The sequence below is a fragment of the Alligator mississippiensis genome, chromosome 11 (assembly GCF_030867095.1).
Source record: "Alligator mississippiensis isolate rAllMis1 chromosome 11, rAllMis1, whole genome shotgun sequence".
NCBI lineage: Eukaryota > Metazoa > Chordata > Crocodylia > Alligatoridae > Alligator > Alligator mississippiensis.
The window spans coordinates 55,506,824-55,519,667 of record NC_081834.1 but is presented as its reverse complement, the minus strand read 5'-3'; the positions used below and the strand labels follow the sequence as shown (position 1 = coordinate 55,519,667).

Genomic DNA, 12,844 nt, shown 5'->3' with positions numbered 1-12,844 from the left:
CTCTCTCAGAGGCCTGGAGAAAGGTACCGTGATACCCAAATGCCTGTCTTTGTCTATCCCAACCCTGCATTAGGCCCAGTTCTTACCCACAAGAATTCTTTTCTTTCTGGAAACTTAAAACAGCTCCCGTTCAAAACTAGCCTTTTCCTTCGCGTATCGAGACCTGAGAAACTAAAAACAGGTACTTAAAGTCACTTGAAATAATAACAGAACATCTTCTTGGGAGACTGAGATTCAATGTTCTTTTTTGGTGCAATTTCTCTAATGATTTGGTTAAAACAGCAACTCGTCTGCACGCACTCGGACGGCCTTTCTGGGGGTGCAAGGACGGCTGCACGGATAGCGCAAAATCTGCCATTTTCAGGTCAAATGAAGTTACGACGAGCCATTTCCTTGGCACATAAACAAACTCCATGTAATAACTCTAAGCATGGGTTACTCTTCAGATCTTGATCACAAGCAGCGATCACTGACCAGGCACCAGAAAAGTGCCTTTAAAAGCTGCTTCTCCACATAACTCGTGTGACAGATTTCCTACAGCCCTATAGCGACGGTTGGCCACATTTTGCAGCTTGCACCCCAGGTTGCCGTCCTGGGCGGCAGTCCCGATCCCGGCGGAGAGCTCAAGCCGCGGCTCTGCCCTCGCTGCAGAGGCCGGCGCGAAGCCCGGACACGAGAGCAGGGGGAAGAGGGCGCTCTCGGGGCAGCTCCAAGCTCTTGCGGGCAGGACCCTGCTAGAGGCTGCTGACCTCGAGAAGGGGGCATGAGACCTAGCTGATACCAGCGGCAGGGGCCGGGGGCCAGGCTGCGGGAGGGACAGCTGGAGCCCGGGAGGGGCCGGGAGCAGAGCAACTGCCCGCGGCTCTGCCAGGGTGCCAGGCGGCTGTCGGGGAGCCCCCCGCAGTGTATGCGCTCCTCCCCCCACCACGTGGTGGCTCTTAAAAGAGCCTTTGTGTTTGCAAGTGAGCGCGGCACGGGGTTCACTGCCGCTTCCTGCCCGCGGCTTTCCGCCGGGTCCGGCCGCCGGCTGCTTGGGGGTTTAATTGCCCCGCTTATTGCCCCTGCCGGAGCCCTTGGTGAGGGGGGCGGTGACTGCCGCCGCCGCCGCGCCTTGTACACAGCACAGCCCGCCGCCGCAGAACCCCGCCCCCGGGATCGGGCCTTGCGGGGCCCTGCTCCAGCCCGGCCGCGCGTTCATCCCCGCTGTTTGCCGGGTTAAATGAATCAAGTGCCCTCGGTGAAAAGCGCCGGCCCCCGTGCCCGGATAACACGTGGGTTTGGTGCTAGACGGAAAGCCCCGCGGGCAGGCGGCAGGAGGAGACTGCGCGGACAGGACCGCGGGGCGGAGACTCCCTGCGCGAAGAAATCGCCCCGCGTCTTCCCCCGGCCGGCCGGCCGGCCCGCCGCGCCGCAAACACCGGCCCTTCTCAGGGGGAGCCTGCCAGGATTGCTCCGGCTTCAAAAGTGCGGCCAAGTCAAAGCAAGACCCAGATCTCCGCTCAAGTGAAAGGCAACGGAAGGAGGTGGACGCCTGGGTTGTAGCTCGGCAAGGCTCTCGGGGTGCATCTGATATCTGTTATTAGACCAGCTAACTGGCTGGAAAGTGTCTTCCTCAGCAAGCTTTCGGGGCTAAAACCCCTTCCTCGGGCTGAGGAAGCACCTGCCTGGGTGGCTGTAGCTTTGCACACTCATCCTCCTTTCTCACCTCGGAAAGAAATGAATGGCAAATCTCCCACTGAGGGAGTCACACAAGAGCGAGGCTGGAAGAGACCTCAGGGGTCCTTTTCACTTGCCACAGGTGAGGCAGCGCGACACGGGCAATGCCAATGCCCTGCCATGCAAGGGAAGGGAGTCGTTGGTTAAATCAGAAAGAGAGAAGGGCTAAAAAAATCCTCATGAGAACGAGATGCATCATTATTTCAATAAAACATAAATATTAATTTTGAATGACTTGCCCTATTTAGAACGATTTAGCTATAGGCAGATTTTCCTGATGAAAAAAGCACAATGATGGCATAGCAAAAGTGCTAAGGCAGATGCATCGTAGTACTTTAGTTTATTCACCCGTTTACATCTGGGAGAAATGTACAGCTGTCTTGATTGATGACTGATGAGTCTGGCTTCAGTGCAACCGGACAGATCCCTCCGATCTCGAGTTTTCTTCTTGAACAAGAAAATATTCAGTTATTGGAAGGCACCTAAAAGAGGTGCTCCGTTTGCATACTACACCAAGGAGGTGACATCCAGCATAACTGAAAGGGGGAGAGATCTCTCTCAGACAGACACGCTCCCTCCCTCTCTGCAGTTAAGTAAATTATTTCATTGCTCGCTTTTTGCAGATTCAATTCCTATTCTGCAGATCACTAAAATCTTTCAGTAGCCTTTCTAAATCCTTGACGATTACCTGGAAGAAAGACCCAAACTGGTAAATAGGATCTATAATTAAGGAAGAGCCTTAATAGGCATCACCACCATACAGAAGAGAAGGCAATGGAAGGGTGACTTCTGCAAAGAAAACGTGTCGCATCTCTCTAAGTTTGTTTGAAACATCTGTAAAGCAAGACAGTGTTTCCTGTCAGATTCCCCATAGCCATAACTTTACAAAGCTAGCTGGTGTCACAGCTTTTGCAAGTGGCATCACATTTGCACAACCCCTGTATGCCAATGCTCCCTAGAAATCGTTTAAAATGATTAACTCGTTTAATACATAAACGACCAGAATGAAGCTAATGAGCCAGGGACCATGATTTATTACTGAACACACTCACCTCCACTGAATACAACTTAAAACCACAGCAATTTAGTTCTAATTGAGGGAGTGATTTGCCTAGGTTTAGGACAGGATAGTTACTGGTATAGGTGACAGCTGTGAAACATTTTTTCCCCTGCTAGCCAGCTCCAAACGTGTGACTATATCTTTATTCGATTTTTAAAACCTGGAATTATTTGCCATAAATTCAGTTGCCATATGAAGGGTCCTCTACGATGGCTCTTTTATACAACAAATAAGCAACTCTTAAAAGGACCTTTTTTAACAGAAGAACCCTTCTCCTTCCACCCAGGTGCAGAAAATGTGCTTTGAGCTAGCACATTTGGTAGTAACTTTCTTACCTTTAAGCCCAGGGTCCTTCACTAGCCTGCTGGGGAGCAGGAAACTACCAGCAGTCTTAAGATATTTCTGGAGCTAGGTGCGGATGTATGCCTAAATGGGGGGAGGATACTTTTTCAGCTACCTTTAAGCAGGTCATTCCTAAACCCCCCCTGCATTACCTTTATAAATTTCAAAGAAACACTTGGGTTTAACCTCTTCCACACCTCCGAAGAGTAAGACTCTTTTCTGCGTTGGCGAGCTGCTTTTCTTTTTCCTCCGAACCGCCCCCAAACCCCATGCGTGTATTGGTCCCTTTCTCAGCTGTGAATTAGTTAAAAGCAGGACCGTCCTGAGCGCTGCAGCTCCTGCTGCTATGGCACTCAGTGGAGCTTGAGCCATGTAGTTGCTCGAGCAGATCCTTTCCTTGACCAGTCACGAACTGTGCAGCTCTCCCGAGTTGCAGAGCCGGGGTTTTCATCCTGCGCCTTGTCATGGGCTCGTTTGGAGACCGGTGATACCAGCGAATATTTCCCTGCCTCCATTATTAATATCAGTCAGAGGCTTGAAGTCTCATAGCGAAATCCTTGGCTTGTCTCTGTTGTAACCTGAGGGCAAATACGGAAAATAATGAATGCTTTGAAGGGCTTTTTTTTTTTTTCAAGGTGCAGAGAAGCGATCTCCGTATCTTTTCCTAGCCGGGAGGTTGTTATTTTATCTAGTGCTTGACAGATCCATACACCAGGGACACCGGCACTCCTAGCCGTTGTTAATGGTGCAGCCATTTCTTCCGGAGATGCCCGTTGATTCGTACTGGTGATTCGGTTGCCTTGGACAACTGGAGCGCGAGGGGCAAGAAGCGACCCTGATTTGCGGCAAAGAGAGAATAAATGATTTAAGAGGCAACAGGGAAAGCAGCGTTTCTCGTTGCCCGAGCTGAGCACGGGCGGCGGCAGGCCCCCGCCGGCCCAGGGCGGGAGCGGGGCACGCGGGCACGGGCGAGACGAGAAAGCCCCCGCACTGCTCTGCTGCTCCAGTGCGGTGCGGATAGGAATGCTTCATTCCTATTGGACAAGCCGTCCAACGCGACTACAAATGCCGCTTCCTATTGGGTGGCATTCCCATGCCCGCCGGGACAAGGCGGGAGCCGGGAGCGGGGAACTCCCAGCCTGGAGCTGCTGCTCCTTGCACTTACGTTTGCCCCGGACAGTTAGTTATACTGCTCCCTGCTTGAATCGGTTCCTTTTTAGAGGTGAATCCGGCTTATTATTCATAAAGGAATATGTTAATGACTGTATCTATCATTGCTTTATGCCTCTGAAGCCTCCCTTCCAGAGTAGCATGAAACAAATATTTAATACCACGTGGTGACTGGATCTATTTGTGGTACTTGAAGGTGGTTTTAATTGCAGGAGGCTCTAATGGGCTGTGATGGTGTCCTGTTTGTTCACAGCTTTCCAAAACCGGGGATTTTTCGGAGTATTTTTATATTTCCTTATTTTCTTTTTTTTTTAATCCCTGTATATTTCCTTACTAAGGGTGATACCATCATGGGATGCTTTAAATATATATACAGATTTTCAGCTGATTCTCACATCCAAATACCTCTCCTTTGTTTTCTTCCAGCTGTTTTGGGAGGAGGTGGGAACAGTCAATAGCACTGAGGACTCTGCTGATTTGGGGGCCTGTTTTCAACCAGGTCCGCTGGTGCTGGCACAGAGGGGGGGGGGGCTCTCTGGGCTACACCTCTGGGGCCCTTTCCCCAGTCAGACTAACCAGTCTCTCTGCTCTGAGCCAGTCCTTCCTCTCTGAGGTCTTCATAAATAGCCTTGGGAGTATCTCTCGCTTACTTTTCTGTATCCAGCAGAAGGAAGCAGCTTTTGATGGCTCGTGTAAAGCAGCTCAGTCGTAAGCTTGCCACTGAAGGACTCCCTCGGGAGGGCCTGCTCAAGAGAACAGCTCGAAAAAGGGTAGCAGAGACCATCTATGCATCTCCTACCGAGCAGGTACTTGGAAAAAGCCTGCTGGAAAAACCCGTGCTTCTGCAGCAGAAGAGGTGGAGAAGCCTCTGCGTCCCCAGTCTCGCCCTGACGCTAAAATGTTCCAAAAAATTCACTGGTATCAGCAACGCAGCGGCCTGGTGATTTCCCCGGTTGGCTTCCGACGACTAATGAAAGACGCTTGTGATCTGAAGAGTAACTTGCGTTTCCAGTCGCCAGCTCTCCTGCCTCTGCAGGAAGCCACTGAAGCTCATCTCCTGCGGCTGTTTGAAGACTGGAACCAATGTGCTCTTCATGCTAAAAGAGCCTCCGTGCGGCCCAGCGACGTTCATCTTGTGAGATGCCTCCGGGGAGACAGAGCGTGAACTTCATAGAGGCACACAGGACAACCCTTCTCAGGAAAGATTTCTCTACAGCTTTCCTTGGGAGTCACCATGCTGCTGTAGAGGGAAGCACTTGGTTCATCTTTGTAGCTTTGTTTGTTTTTACATTTTTAGTTTTTTAAAAATTTTGTTAAATAGCCTTTCAGATGTCTCGAATACATGGCTATTACCCTTTTTTTTTTTAAGGCGATGGGAGAAGCTGATGGTTTCTCCAAACAGGAATGCAAAGTTCCCTTTAATGTTCTCCTCTCCGTAACATTAAGATACACTGCTGTTGTTAAGCGAGTTTCTTTGTGCTGGGAATAAATGTTTCGCAACAGACTATCAAAATATAAAAAGAATAATGTAAAAAATAAAGATCTATGGTAGTCAAGGTTCCTATGTCTATGTTATAAGTTGCCTATATATTTTGGACAGTGTTTTGGCTAAAAAGTGTCTTTACTTAACCAGAAAATATTGTTGAATTTGCCCAGAATCAGCAGGGATGTGTTTATTGTTGGGACATCAAATCTTCCTAGCGTGTGATGTGAAATTACAGCAACTCATGAAAATATTCATAATACTGCAACTTTATTTTGTGTTATGTCAGTGTTGTGATACTGAAAGTCCGCACTTTTTAATTTAATTACTCTGATGTAGTAACTGTGTCATTTAGAGTTAGCTCTTTGTCCCCCCTGCACCCTCAACAAAATGACTGTTGCATGAGTCAATGCTTGAGAACTTGAACGATGTCCAACAATAGCAGAGTGGGGAATATAATAATACAGAAGCTGTTATGGGCTGTGAGAAAAAGGACAATTATTATGTGCACAAGCAGAAGTCAGCACAGCTGAGACCAACGCAGGATGTTCCACTCCTGTTTCATTAGTCTGGTTATGAATGTCAATGCAATTCCTTGGACAGTATAATAATAATATTGTCACCTGGAACAAGCATGTCTCAAGATCCTTTCACAGCAGTTGTTACCGTGTTTAAAAGCAGCACATTATATCAAATTGCCAACCACTTATGTAGCACTTCCTTTTTTTTTTTTTAAAGATTTCCCCCCATATCTGCTTAATTTCACAGATTATTTGTTTCACCGCAGAATTGTGTTGTCTATGAAAAAATGATGTAGAGAGCTGAGTAAAATATTTCAGCAGAAATAGAAACTCATTGGTTTCCTTTATATCTCTCAAGAAAACCTACAAAAATGAAAAGGAAATCAGGACTCGTAGTAGAGATGATATTTTTTATTAGACCAACAAGATTGTTGCAAAAAAAAAAATCTTTAATTGCAAGCTTTCAGGCACAAACACCCTTAAGGCATCAGGCATTGGAGAAAAGATTATAAAAGTTCTCTTGGGTAGAAATGAAAGTTCATATTTCACAGGATTTCACAGAGGAGTCAATAGATGGAAAACTCCTCTGGGCAGTGAGTTCATAGCTGGTACAAAAATGGAAAGAATACATAACCTATCTGTTAAACATTAGTAGTGGTTTTAAAAAAATCAGGCTCCCTTTGAAATACTCTAGAAAATCAGGTATAACCTTCCTTCTTTCTCCTTGAGCACTTGTTCAAGTCAGGCCGCCTTGCTCCACCCCGTTAGTCTGAAAAGCCAGGCACTGAATTAAAAAAGGGGTGGAGCGCTCCCATTGGATCAATTAGCCACTATCTACTAGATGCTAACCACTAGCATTGCCAGCCACTAGTATTGCCACTAGCAATTAGCCACTAGGTGCTAGCCACTAGCACTAGCATTGGGCAAGAGTAGCTATCCAATCAGGAGGAGACAAGTGCTCTATTCAGCCAAACCTGAGTCATTTGGGTGGGGCAGGGGGGTGTTTGGGGGGAGGGAAGAAAAGGGAGGTGCCAGTAGTTTGGGTAGCGGGTGCGAGGAGGTTGGGAAGTTGCAGGTGAATCCTGAGCTCCGTGGATGGGACTGCAATGTTTGCAATGCTCTTCCGGCGGGTTCCAGGTCCTTTCATGTCCTTAATTTTGTATGTGCTTCTGTTTCTGAAGCAGTTCAGTTCTGAGGGCAAGTAGGAAACCCGTCCTAAATGGGTCTCTGTATCACGTCTCCAACCAGCGACAGAGTAAACTGCTAGAAAATATTGTGGGGATCTTGACCAAGCTGGGTTGCCAGCCAGGAAACAATTGGTTAAAACACCCTGTCCTCTTACCAGGCCTTTCCCTCCTCATGCTGTGTTGTTTGTAGCACAGTATTTCAGGGAGACGGGATCTTCCTACCTTAGGGACACCCAGCAACTCTTACAAGCCCCCCGCATTTCCTACGACCATGAATGCTGTGTGCCCCTGGAGGCTGGGGGGGCACGGCAAGCTCCCACAGGCGGCAGCAGTACTGTCAGCAGTGGCAGCATGGCGGTGGTGAGCGGTGAGCTCCCGCAGGTGGCCACGGCACTGCCGGCGGTAGGGGGTGGCTAGCGGTTGGCAACCACCCGCAGACAGCACTGGCAGTGTCGGCGGTAGCCAGCAGTGATCATGGACCGCCCACAGATACTGCTGGCGGTGTCGGCAGCGAGGTGGGGGGTGGCAAGTGGCAATTGCCCACAGGTGCCACTGGCAATGTCGACAGCACCTTTTAGCAGGGGGTGCATGGCCATGCTCAGGGGCTATGCCCCCTATGCATGGCCAGTGCCTACGACAGAGTAATCCCACTCTTCGTGACAGCAAGGAAGACACAGGACAAACATGCTTTCATCCTGCATAGTTAATGATTGGGTTGCTTCGAGTTGAAATCTTGCAAGCCGAGGTCACGACTTGCACTGAATTAGTTTTAGGTGAATCCCGAAAAAGACCCCCAGCCACGTCTAGTAGTGGCATAGGCATATGGTTGATCAAATACACTCCTGTGCATATATAACTTGTCATTGCTTTGTAAGCTCTCATCGCCAACCCTCTGGGGCCTGAAAGCGGAACAGGCACCCTGCATTTGACGTGTAATCCTATTGCTAGGGCAATGCCTGTGGTGGGCATCGTGTCAGGGAAAGACTGAGGAAATGGGAGTTGAAGTGGGGCCGTCAGAGGCACGGGGGTGGATCCTGCTGCCAGCTCCAGAGGAAGGAGGTGCCCGGGGCTCGGGGGCTCTGGCTGAATTAGGCTAAAACCCGGGCAGTGTCTTCCTGCCCCCCTGGGAGCTCCAGTCTGTCCTTTCATCCTAGTTCTTCGGCGCGCGGGTCTTAGCCTGTGCACTGGGCAGGAGGGAGTCCATGCAATCCGATTGGTTTATCAAACAGCCAATGAGAGCTGCTTGAGTGCCTGCCCCATTCCCAAGCATCGGGCTGGTTCAGTTCCCCATCAGGTCCGCTTCCATCCACGTGTGGCACAGCGGTTACAGAGCAGCACCTCAGTGTAAAGACCCATTCAAGGGCAGCTGGGTCAGAGAGATGAATTCTTAGGTTCAGGGTTTCTTGTTTGTTTCTTTGCCTCTTCTGTAAAAAAAAATCCAAAAAAAAAATCAGAAAGCAGAAAGAGCTACTTTAATGTAACGTTATACTGCCTGGGGATCAGCGTGAAGAAAAAAAAAGAATGACTTTCAGGCTGGCTGTGTACAGATGAGCATGGCGGTGCAGCATGTCGTGGAAAAACACGTGTAGACTTTCGGGTCAGGTCAGTAGAAGCTTTATTCAGATCCATGGTACCGTGGGAAAGAGCTCAGAGTACATGGAGTCACCTGCACTACAGAGAGGTCTCCGCCTCCAAAACTGAATCATGCAGTTTATATATGCTTTTAAAAAACAGACTGTTACACAGGACATAATTGCCAAAAAAAAATTCTCAGAGAAAACAGTCAAAGATAATTAGCAAGCACTCTGCTTTCTCAGGGAGATCAAGCACATACTTTTTTCTGCTATCTTCAAGGCTGCGGTGAGCGAAGCAGTTGCAGGGGAGTTACAAAGAACACTTTCCCTTATCCGCTCTAATATGCAGAGCCAGCAACTCCCCACAAAGCGGTTATGTCATCTTATAACTCGTACGATCAAAGTTTAAGGCATTTATTTTTTCTGATTCCACAAGCATGTGGCACTCACTGCAGACATCTGCAGCACCAAATGCTACACATCATTCAGACGTTTCCCAGGCTTAAGAAGGAACGATCCTACACGTGGGTGCAGGCTGGGGGCTGACTGGCTAAGCAGCAGCTCTGTCGAAAAGGATGTGGGGGTTAGAGCAGACAATACGCTGAATATGATCCAACAGTATGCCCTTGTTGCAAAGAAGGCTAATGGCATCCTGTACTGGGCTGAGTTAGGAGGAATGCTGCTGGCAGATCAAGGGAAGTGTTTCTTCATCTCTACTTGGCACTGCTGAGGCCACATCTGGAGTCCTGTGTCCAATTTTGAGCCTTCCATTACAGAAAGGATGTGGGCAAGTTGGAGAGTCTAAGGGAGAGCAACAAAAATGGTGAGGGAGCTGGGGGACATGACTTGAGAGGAGAAGCTGAGGGACCTGGACTTGATTAGTCTGGAGAAGAGAAGAATTGTGGGGGAGGCTTAATAACAGCCTTTAGTGACCTGAAGGGTGGTTACAGAGGGGATGGAGCTGGACTGTTCTCAGTGGTGACAGATGACAGAACGGAGCAAGGGTCTCAAGTTGCAGCAAGAGAAGCTTATTTTAGATATTAAGTAAGATTTTCTCACTAGAAGGGCAGTAAAACACTGGAGCAGGTTACCCAGAAAGGTGGTGCAATCTCCATCCATGAAGGTTTTTCAGACCTGGGTAGATAAAGCTTTGGCCGGGATGATGTAGTTGGGGCTGGTCGTACTTTGAGCCAGAGGTTGGACTAGATGCGAGATCCTGAGGTCCCTTCCAACCCTCATTTTCTATGATGCTATGACCTGCCCTGTCTCATACTTCAGGAAGTCCCAATCCATTTGGGTTTATGCAGCAGCTCACAAGGTAAATGATGAGTTGGTAAGGTCTTATATTCAGTCTCATTTTCCAGTTTCATGGTAAAGTAGCCAGCACTGAGGGAAAACTCTGTTGTTTCCTCTGGCCTAGTACTCCAAGATACATTGCTTTGAGACTGCCTAAACTGTTTGTGGCATGGATTACCCTTTTATAATAAGGGCTCCACAGCAGCTAGCAGAACAGGGTGCTAATCAAGAACAAAAAATAGAGGTGTTCAAATATGACCAATTACAAGTACTTCTCTTTGAATCATACACTAAAAGTCCTTGTCTTTCTGAAGCAAGCCACTTACGTTCATTTGGGTTAACATTTTGGGGGTTTTCATTCGAAAAAATAAAGAAAAAAGGCCCTACAATATAAAATTTTTCCAGTTTACTGTTCCTTCCCTCATTTCCCGTGGTGAGGAAAGGGAAGAGAAGGGGAAAAAATTACTACTATTATCCTATAATGTAAATTGCAAAAAATCTTTGGGCAGAGACTATCATTTGTCGGAGTTCTTCTTGGGTGTCAGCCACGGCAGCAACGGCCTTCGAGAGTTCCTTGTGACCTTCACTGAATTCATGAGCCATGATTTTTATCACAGCTTGCAGGCGTAGTGTAAATCTTCCAAGACACACAGTGCCTATTCCTGGGAGTATATTTGTAAGGGAACACCCGAGTAATACTCCTTTGGTAAGTGGAGTTTTTTGATATTTGTCTATTATATCAAGGCTTTCTTGCAAATCCCTCGTTTCACCACCTGCCCTGTGGAAGGCGCGTGGCGAAGGACGTAGAGGGTTTTAGCATTGCCGAATAGCAGATACCTTTTCCTTTGGCAGGGATCTTATGGTAGGCGTGGGAGCCACAGACCCAGTATTGTCTTTTTAAAGCAGTGAGGTTTGAATACTTAGGAGGTATTTGGACTCCGTTTCTTAATCCTAGCACCCCGCGTTCACCCTTTGATTTAAAGGAAGGATTTGCAGTTTCACTGAAGAAGCATTGTCCCCGAGAAGTATCAGTGTACAAACAATACCACAAGGTATTATTTAAAGAGGAGATGGGGGTACAGATAGGATTAGTGCTCTTGGTTAAATTTTTGTTGCTGTAGAAATCATTGTAAGAGCTGCAATAGGTAGGAGTTGCTGTGTTATTATTATGCCAGTCTCCTCCACCTGAACTAGTAAAATAGTGGTGACATATGTTTGTGCCTAAACTAATGTAGACTGATACTGAGCAGTTTATATAAAAACACCAATCTCTAACAACAGTCTTTACTAGAAGGAACTCCTGCTGACTTTGGTCCCAAGCTTGGTTATTAGAGGGGTTTAAAAGTGACTCGATGAGGCCCAAGGGGATGGGAGTCATGGGAATTCCTCCTTGGGCGTGGAGAGGAAAATGACTGCACACCCAACAGTCACTTTGGTTTTCTGCTTTAGCGGCTCTGTCAACGTATTGGAGATACATATTATTATCAGAGATATGGGCAACAGTAGGTTTAAGAGTAGCCTTAGCCTGAGGAGACTCTGTAAATTGTCTGAAAACTGAGTGGCTAGGCTTTACACAATATTCTGTTCCATAAGTAAATACCCGAACTTCTGCTGAACTACAGCAATGTGAGGGAGGATACCAACGGGCAATGTTGACCTTTCCGTCTATATCAGAGAGTTCGATTGAATTGCTTATCCAGACAGGAAAACCTCGGGCGCCAGGATTAGCACATCTACAGCAACTGGCAGCTATAGCCGACCCCTGTGAGAGACTTATTTCTCCAGCAAAGAGAAAGATTAGAAATAACATAGTTATAAAAACTATATTATAACAAAATCAGCACAAACAGTATGCAGAACCCTGCAGCTCCAATAACTGATCTCTGGGACATGTTACAGTCTCAAAGTGCTCGGTTTCAGCTGATACAAAAGTGTCTAGAGGATGCAGTACTTGGAGTTCGGTGTTCTCTGGGCTGGGCAGGACCCCAAAAGGGTGACAGTTTATTAGTGGACTTTGGTTAGTTTGAGTTTTATATTATCTAATGGGCTGCAGGTCCAGGAGGTGTTTGGTTTTATTTTTTTTGTCTGCTTCTGGCTCACCCTTGTCGCAGTCAGGTGGGCGTGCGGTGCTCCCACGAAGTCCGCAGTCGTCTTCTTCTGGCTTCCCCTTTTCCAGGTCAGGGAAGCTCGTGTTGGAGCCGATCCTGAGCTCTGGTGAAACTTCTGTCTTCTTTGTACGAGTATAATGAATCCAGTTGTCCTTTTCTGCTACTTTTACGGCGGTGTGGGAGGTGAGGAGGACTCGATACGGTCCTTGCCACTTAGGTTCAAGAGGAGACCGTTTCCATGTTTTTACATACACCCAGTCTCCAGGCTGGATGCGATGTGCTGGGACACCGGCAGGGAGGGGTTGGCTTAAAGCAGCATACCTATGGAGAGATTTTAACTGAGACTGTAGAGATAAAATATAAGAGGTGAGTCCTTCATCGCCTAAA

The 12,844-nt window shown here is 47.7% G+C and overlaps 2 long non-coding RNA genes across 2 annotated transcripts; one reads left to right on the top strand and one right to left on the bottom strand.

Moving 5' to 3' along the window:
- The first annotated feature begins 713 nt into the window (after positions 1-713).
- On the top strand, positions 714-5,848 carry LOC132244129 (uncharacterized). The gene is made up of 2 exons (XR_009455727.1): positions 714-1,798; positions 4,953-5,848. It is a non-coding gene; the product is annotated as an uncharacterized LOC132244129 (long non-coding RNA).
- Positions 2,026-4,121, bottom strand: LOC132244127 (uncharacterized). Its single transcript, XR_009455725.1, has 2 exons — positions 3,112-4,121; positions 2,026-2,404 (listed from the first exon to the last, which is right to left on the bottom strand). It is a non-coding gene; the product is annotated as an uncharacterized LOC132244127 (long non-coding RNA).
- Positions 5,849-12,844: the final 6,996 nt, after the last annotated feature.